Below are 9,041 nucleotides of genomic sequence, written 5' to 3'. Positions count from 1 at the left end.
ACTGCTGGCCACCGGATTGTTGCAGGAGGGCGAACGATGAAGCGGAGGAGCGGCAGGAGGACGAGCCGCAGGACGGGTTGTTGGAGGCGAAGAGGGCGGTGGAGGCCACAACCTTGTCAGCGTTGGCGAGGCGGAGTTCCGTGATCGCAAGCTGATCGAGGGCGCTGGCGAAGTTGAGGTTCATGTCGGCGATGTAGTCGACGGAGGAGACGTAGCGGGGATTCAGGCCACGCAGGAGATTGAGAACCAGAGTGTTCTCCGGAACGGGCTGACCGACGTCACGGAGGGCGTCAGCAGCCTTCTTCATCTCTTGGCCGTACTGGGAGATCAAGAGATCGCCCTGAGTCATGGTATGAAAGGCATGACTCGGGTAGATCGCCCGCGGCGCCCTGTTGGACTGGAAGCAGTTGGCGATGGCAGTCCACAGCCCGTGAGCCATCTGGTCATCGCCACCCATGGTGAAGTCAAGGGCAGCGTCGGAAACGGAGCCGTAGAGCCAGCTCCGGACGCAGCAGTCCGCCTGCACCCAGGCCTGCCGAGAGGGGTTGGTGGAGGGTGGAGGTGGCGTGTCGTCGATGTGCTGCATCAGCCCGAACTTGCCGCACATCGCCCGGAAGGAGGACCACTTGTTGTAGTTGGATCGCTGCAGATCGAGCGTCATCGGCACATGGGACTTGACGGAGACAGCCGCATAGGGGTTGGCATAGAGGGGGCTGGAGGATTCCCCAGAAGAGGCTAGCAGCGTTGAAGAACCACCGGAGGACATGGTACTGGTAGTGCTCATGGTGGCGCAGGGAGGAAGATGGCCTGATCGGCTGGGCAGGGGGGAAGTGGAAAGGGGGCAGCGGAGGGGAGTAGGAGGCGCAGGCCTAGGAAGTGGCCTGGTCACGTGATACTATGTGGAGAATAGGAGTTGGGCAAACACCACACACCCAACTGGGGGGTGAGCTTCCATATATATAGCCAGTATGGCAGAATACAAAAGGGTGAGCCATTAAGGCAAGATACAAAGAGTCTAGCTAATTATAGTAGAATACAAGAGGTCAAGAGTCTAGCTAATTATGGTAGAATACTAGAGGTCAAGAACTGGACAGTTCTAATAATATCTAATACGTTCCTTGAAATTGAACTAATCCTTAAACTTTCTAAGTAGACTGTTTAAAGTCACCAATGCATCAACTCATCTATTTTACGCTGACACGGAGCAGAGGATGTAATACAGCAATTTTATAAACGCCCTATAACATCCTTTACTTCGCATATCCCTTGTATTTTTTTTTCTAGACTCCTGCATGAAAGTAGTATACTATAATTTTCACCCATCAGTGCAATTGCTCCTGAACCAAACCAGTGGTATGGTGTCTCTGGAATTAATCCACAACACTTGCCAACTGAAGTCAGATAATGTATAATAGATGAGTTGTGTGAATATATTGGTCATAACGTAATTAGCATGTACGGAGTTCAATTTAATGATCATAAATTGTCGTCTCACGGATCTAGAGTTAGTATCTATCAGTATCTTCAGGATTTAGTCCTGCATGAGATTTTGTAAATTAATACATTGGCGTATTGACCCAAGGAAATGATATGTTGATAAAACGCATCACAGCAATATAGCAAAATGGACAAAAGGTATGAAAGATTTGTCAAGGCCTTAAAAACCTGTTGAATAACAATAATCTTTTACCTATTCATCCAACTTATTGATGAGCATTACAGGAATAGCTACAGTTTAGGATTTAACACCCACTAAATAAAAAATGCCCATGCACAAACAAAACAAAAGAAAGGGACTGCTTGTGGATAGAATTTTGCATCCAGCATATTGTTGTGGAAGTGGCAAGATAAGAAGTAAGAATCCAGCAAGCCTACTTAAGCAGAATCAAACGACAAATAGAAGAAGATGAAATCACGACATTACAAATCTAGTTGAAAGAAAGACTGCTTGCCCCATGGCGTGGCGGAAATGGAGCCCACGGTTTGCCCAAAGCCTGCACCAGGAGAAGATGAGAAGGACACAAAGTTTTGGCCAGACCAAGATGAAGAAGAGCCCATCATAGCTGCAGAAAGCAAGATCAGATCCTATTAGATGAATCAGAAGTCAATAACTGATGCTAATCCATGAAGTTCAGTTGTACAAGAAATTGCTAGTAGAGTGAAAACAAAACACTTGTCATGCTAACCAACAACTAAAATTTCTCTGAGGAAAAAAAAACACGGGCGTGTCCGGAAATCAGAAAACCCCGTTTCACAATTTAGCACAGCTGTGCATTAAGAAATCAGAAATCCACTCTGCGGGAACTTGCTGGATAACATATAGTTCCTATGCAATTAAATGGATTACAATTTTAACTACAAATCTGCAATCAGCACATTTAGAGAACTGAAATATTTGCTTCGTGATATTGCATGGAAACATACAGAGGATGATTGAAGAGTAGGAATGATTTCTGAACAATATAGCCGAAACACCAAATCCGTTCCACCCCCACCTAATTATCAAGGACTAGAAGAGCAGCACAAAGACATCAGCGACCAAAACCCCCATATAGCAAAACACGCGCAAATCATGCCATCCTAGATGATAGCCATTTCCCTAAATCATAGCAGAACTAGAACAGGCACCTCAAAAACGCGTCGTCACCATCCAGACGGGCAATTAACTATCAAATCAGGATTTTGGAAGTAAACCCACAACCCCCCTCAACGAAGCTAGCAATCAGCAACGCACGCTAGAACCAAAAACGATGGAATGGGGAACCAGGATTTCTGGACCGGATTTTGGAACTAAACCCACACAAACCCCACAACAAAGCTAGAAAGCGCAGAAACGCAAACAACGCCAGAACCAAAAACCCCCCCGCCCACTGAATCCCTCGTCATGGCAATGCAACACGAGCAAAACGCGCTGGTCTGCAGTTGCCTCCTCCGCCACGAAACCCGCACGCATGGGCGCAGGCGTTTAACCTATCCGGACCCCAGAATCCCCAAATACCGCCGGATTCCGAACCCATGCATCATCGATCGGAGGAGATAGGCGCATGTAGAGAGGAAACCTCACCGAGCGGCGTCCGCTAGTCGATCGGAGTCGATCGCTGTTCCTATCCACTCCCCGTCGCCGTTTCCTCCCTCTACCGCGGTCGCTTCGCCCTTCGCCTGGTCGGAGAGCGCCGCCCCCACCTGCCTTGGTCGCCGTGACTGCGCCGCTGGCTCCTGCCAGGCCACGCCGCCCCCAGCCTGCCGGGTGCCGCCATCTCCACCCACCGCCATGCCCCCCACGGCCGCTCCTTGGAGCTCCAGGATGCGATGGCAGCGGCGGCCCCAAGGGGCGCGTCCTCGCCCCGCGAAGCTTCGAGACAAGGCGGAGGGAGGTGCGCCGCGAGCTGATGCACGGTCCTAAAACTGAAACTCAGGCAAGATGCGCCGCTCGGGGCGCCCCAGCCCTGGGGCTCGGGGCCCACCGCACCGTCGCCCTCATCCCGCGAAGTGCAGCTCAAGGCTCGCAGAGGGGAGGGAGAGAGAGAGCAGGGAAGGAAGAGAGGGAAAGCAGAGTGCTGGTGGCGCAACGGACAGGTTGAGGTCGGGCGCGACGAGTTGGGGGAGCGCGGTCATATCTACCACGACGCCGGCCGTCGCGGAGTTTAAGCATCCTTTTGGAGCTGGATCCGTACTTCTTGTCAAACGTACAGACAACTTCAATATTTTTTTGAGTTAGTTAAGCGGAGCTATAAAAACTTTAGAGTGGAGTGCTGCCCTGTAGTCGGTTTGGAAAAAAAAATAAAGCACTTCCGTATCTCGTACACTCTTACACCAACCTGCCTGTGTGGACCGTACAGACCGGACATCACCGTGGATAATTTGTTATCAGCGTGCTCGGCCACTTTTCTTCTGGTTGTTCTACTTGTTGGTTCTCCGGTTCTCTTCTCATTAAAAAGATATACTTGGTTGTTCGAATAAATGAATGTATGTATATTTTCTCTGATTTTAAATATATAATATTTAAAATAAGTTAATAGAGCTTATTTTTTAATGTTCTGATTATATGTGGAAGTTAATTCTCTGAAAAAAGTGATTATGTGGTTGAAAGTTATTCTCTATGATAAACTTTATGAATAAATGATTCTGTGCAAGGAATGAATCATGAGAAGTTAGTTTTTTCCGATTCTCAACCTCTTATTTTATTTCAGAGAATCATTTTTAGTTGGAAAACTGTTTGAAAAAGCTACTTTAGGAGCTCCGATAAACAGGTCTTAGATTTAAAAATCAAAGTTTTTAAATGTATGACATTATGAACAATATATACTCCATATATTGAAAACCAAAAGAAGATTTGTAGTTATTATTTCTTGAAAAACTAAGTAGCTATTCGTTTGTGCTGGCTGCACAAGCAGCTGTAGCTGCACGGGGCAACAGACCCACAGCTCAGCCTCAGGTTGCTAACTTGCTGTTGCAGCTGCAGCCGTAGCGTTGCTGTAGCAATCTCTACCGAACACCCTTTAACTATATGCTTCGAGAAATTAGGTCGATATATCTTGAGATTTACAGAAATACCTATAAGTGCTTCACTATTAATGGGAATATTACTTAACACCGAAAGGATAATTAGTCCATCCAATGCTACAAGTTTTTCAATGTTTTACATATAAGGTTTGTAATATTATACACCAGTATTTGTTAAAAAATATATTTTTCCTATAAAGTATCTTTTCTTTTTCACCACACGTGGATGTTTTGTAGATATCTGGATGACTTTATGAGCATATATGTTTTTAATCTATACTTAATATAAAAGTATACTTAATATAAAAGAGCGGTTCTTCCAACCGTTATGGTCATTTTGCAAAAAAAAGTCCCTTAACCTTTTGGCAATCAACCCGCGCTCCTTGGAACATGACTTGTCATTTTTGCTGAAAAGTCCCTATGCCATCCACCCGTACGTGTCCTATCCCCTTCCGGGAGCTCCTCTTCCAGTCCGCCGCCGGCTTCCTCTTCTCCGCCGCCATCTCCCTCCCTTCCCCTCTCACGAAGCGAATCGGATTGGTCCGGCGAGCCCTGGGGATAGGCCCCGCGCCATGAGATCTGCCCACTGGCGGCGGCAATGGCCGTCGCGCATGAGGAGGCCGCAGCGTAGTCGGAGGAGGCGGCGTGGTGGGTCTGGGGTGGCACCGTGCCGCTCCAGGTCCACCTCAATGATGTCGACGTCACCGCGCTCCCCCTGTTGCCACCCTTCTTGGTATACCCTCCCCCCACCACCACTCTCTCTCCACCCTTTCTTCAAAAGTTATCCGCTACTGCTGCTGCTGCCAGTCGACGGAGTATTCCAATACGTATTCTCTATCGTAACTAACAAGAACTTGAACTTGATTCGTACAAGAACTTCTTTGATTTGGTATTGTCTGGTCTAATATAATCAGAAGAGGAGGAATATTGGGCCCTCCTAAACTCATCGGGCACCCATCCTGATTTGGATGGTCGCGATCTCATCGATCGCCTTAGCTGGCTGTCTCCGTCCCTCAAAACTTCTCTCAGCTCTAGCCTGTCCGACCGTCCGTTTCGTCGTCCACCCCAGCTGGCGAGTCCTCACAGCAGGTTCATTCTCCAAGGTGTTCCTCGCGCCAAGATATGTAATTAACTTCTTCCTGGATGAATCTGCCTCACGATCAGGACGCGGATGTTGTTTAACTTCTTCTATTCACCCATATTGATCAATTTTTTATAAAGAAAATGACTAAATGCTGAAGAGAACATGTGAATCACAAACGGCTATTTGTAGACTATGATTACTTTTGCCCGAATCTTGACATGATGTTGTTTTTAGATTTATAAAATTGTTGTAAGGTTTTTCTTTGTAAAGGCTTATTTTTGGAGTCTGTTGGGAAGTATACAAGAAATTTAGTGCCATTGTTTTAGTTCAAAATGACATTAGATGCATCATGCACTGTCTGCCTGTAAAATAAGAGGAATACCCTTTTTTCCTGTAAATAATATCCCTTGCATCTCATGGGCACAGCACCTTAACGTGTGTGTTTTGTGAGTGCATCAAGCATTGTCTTCTGAAGAAAAAGATTAGATGTCAATGAAGCACACAAATAATATCCTACAGGAATGTTGAAATTCATTTGTGCTATGGAAGAGGAAAGAATTTCTACCACAGGTGATTGAAAGAATTTGCAGACTAAATCCTGTAATATAAGTGAGTAAAAGAACCGGCACTTCTTTTAGTTTTTACTTACAGAATCAAAGTTTTTTTTCCTTATTGCAGTATACTAATGCCCTTGCATGTTATGTGCAGTTGCAGGTTAATAGGTGTTACATAGAACTGGTTACTGTATTCAGTTGAGTTCTTGGTTACTGCATTACCTATATTGTCACTGTCAGCGAGCTACAAGGAATTTAAATCTCTGGTGATTTTAGGCGCCTGGCTCATCTAGAAGCAAAGGCTGAACTAACCGCCGCCTGTGTTGAAAGCACAGTCGTTACTTATAAGCAAATTCTAATCTTTTCAGCCTTTCCCAAAATCCAGTGGAATTCAGGAAGATTATTGGAGCATTGGATGGAAATGAGAGCCTTATTGATTGAGTGATGAATTCTTCCCCTGAAGGTCAGCTCTACTCATTCATCTAATTTGGCAATCAATAGTTTTATCTTATTTGTTTCTGACACCTTTTCACATATGTTTCCTTCAACATTGCATGGAATCATTAGACAAGCTTTTTTTTTAACAGAACATTAGGACATTTTTCACGAGATTCAATTATAGGATCTTCATTTGTTGGTTGATCTTTATAGGTTTTGGTTATGCTACAAAATAGATTAGATCGGCATGATTAGCTAGGTTAGTTAAACCTCTTTACTGAAGGAAATTTGTTGAATTTTGCATTAGCAGTGTTGATGAATATGCCCATGTGGCTATGTAATTAAAATTTCTTTTTTGTGTGAATAAAAAGTATCCCAGTCTATAGTTGATCTCTTGGTTTGATTTGCATTTTAAAAAATTACCGTAGGGTTAGCACGGGCATTATACTGTACTCTACTAATTCGTCTAAATTTGTTTGCGATATCCACCCCATCCAATGCCCCACACAAAGATGTTCTTTGCTAAATTACTCCCAGTATCAAAGACTCCAGCCTCCAGCAATCCTTGTTCTCGATATGCTTTTTAGGTGTATCACTATTTGAAGATGTCGGATTTCTTTTGTATGGGGAAGGTCCGAAGGTAACTTTTTTTTTCTTGGTGCGCATCGCTCGAATAAATTGATTATGTTCACCATTTGTCATCTGGGATATATTCAAATTAAGCTTCAGATTGCTATGACAGGTTAAGCAAGCAGATGAGTTGGAAAACATTCATGCAAAGCAATTTCATAGGTTTTTGTCACTGAAGGTAGAGGAATTCCAAGTTTATAGGAGAAAACAAACCATTTATCACAATTCCTACTTACAATGATCAACTTCAATAGCGGTTTACGTCTCCAGTAGGTTAGTTTTTCCTAATAAACATGAATTGTCTGTAATTGAAGTCAATGTAGCAATGTTATTAGGCACAGGGATATACCATCCTTGATTGAGGCAAGATCATTGGAGAGCTATGTTCTTTTACCATGAAAATCATTGCATCAGAATAGCTTACTGGACTGCGTGTGTTTTACTATTTCCTGAATTATGAAAGTGACCGGAATATTTCCGGTGCAACATTGTTCAACCGAAGGTCCTGCAGGTATTTCTTTTCTTTTTCTAATCAATTAGGGATTCAATTGTTTGCAATATGCTAATCATTGATATTTGTGGATGCTAATCATTGATCTTTTGTTCGGATGAGTAAAATTTGTTAGGAAATTTGTTGTGGCTCCTGTTCGAAGTGTCAGATGAGTTCTGTATTTTCCTCGTGCCACCAACCACATAGCTTGAGTTCTTGATATTTAACTATATGTGATGCTTGATGTATATAGTCATGACCTCTGTAGAAAAAAATGCGTATAGGTGTTGCTTTATATTTACATATCTGGAGCAATTTACTTATTGCAATGCCAAACATCCTCGGATTATATAATTTACCCTTGTCTTTATGTTGGCCTGACTTGGAGGACGGCATTTCATATTATGTAAACTAAAAATTTAAAAAAATTGTTGTTTTATTTTCTTTTCATTTGCATTATCAAATATCACCTATTTCAAAAGTTGACTATCATCTATTAGACCTCTAAATTTGAGTGATTCAGTTCACCTTTTGAATTTGTATTTATTTCACCTTTGTTTTGAATTAAAAATGTGTAAGCTACATAGTACATCACGATATCCCAAGGGAATTAAACTAGCAAAATTGAAGTTCTATCTACTGTTGATAATTACAATTTCTTAGTGGTCCTTCCCAATGATAATTCCTTTCTATGTACCAGGTATACATGAATGATCTCAGCATGTCGCTGCGGGAGTTGTGCTGAACCTGAGTCCATCCGACACTTCTTTTATCAAGGTGCTGGGCGTTTTTCTGTTGAGATTTGTTGTAATGGCTCAGCTTGTTCAGTATTTCTATGAGTTTTCCTATGCTTTTAAACTGTTTTGCAGCGCGAGGTGAGTTTTTCACTTGTAGGTTATCTATGTGTTCATCCCAAATGTATTAAAAATAAACTCTTGTCATGTTTCAATGGAAACGGGACTCCTGTCCCAAAATTATGTCTTTTCCGTGTGAATCTTAAATCCATCTCATTCTCATGCTTGATTACTAAAATATATATATATCTCCTTTTTATTGTCTGATTTGTATTACTAATTATCATCGGAGAATTTGCCGTAGCGTTAGCATGGCCACTGTGCTAGTAATTTTATAATAAAAAAAACATCTTAGCATGCATAGTTAAAATGGCCCAATGTTTTAAAATGGTGGAAGTATGTATGCTTAAAACTAAACATAATAAACCGAATACTACACTTTGCTTTAGCCATATAAGTAGCTAGTATGGTGTCACCGCGTGCAGCATACTGGTCCAAGGTCTATGGCGTGTGGAAACATGTGAATGACGCTGAGGGAGAATCATTAC

The 9,041-nt window shown here is 43.2% G+C and overlaps 1 long non-coding RNA gene across 1 annotated transcript; it reads right to left on the bottom strand.

The window, feature by feature from the left end:
• Positions 1-1,638: 1,638 nt before the first annotated feature.
• Positions 1,639-3,912, bottom strand: LOC117858267 (uncharacterized). The gene is made up of 2 exons (XR_011898338.1): positions 3,065-3,912; positions 1,639-2,063 (listed from the first exon to the last, which is right to left on the bottom strand). It is a non-coding gene; the product is annotated as an uncharacterized lncRNA (long non-coding RNA).
• Between the last annotated feature and the right edge of the window lie 5,129 nt (positions 3,913-9,041).

The sequence above is a fragment of the Setaria viridis genome, chromosome 5 (assembly GCF_005286985.2).
Source record: "Setaria viridis chromosome 5, Setaria_viridis_v4.0, whole genome shotgun sequence".
NCBI classification, from domain to species: Eukaryota; Viridiplantae; Streptophyta; class Magnoliopsida; order Poales; family Poaceae; genus Setaria; species Setaria viridis.
This window is presented reverse-complemented; position numbering and strand designations above follow the sequence as displayed.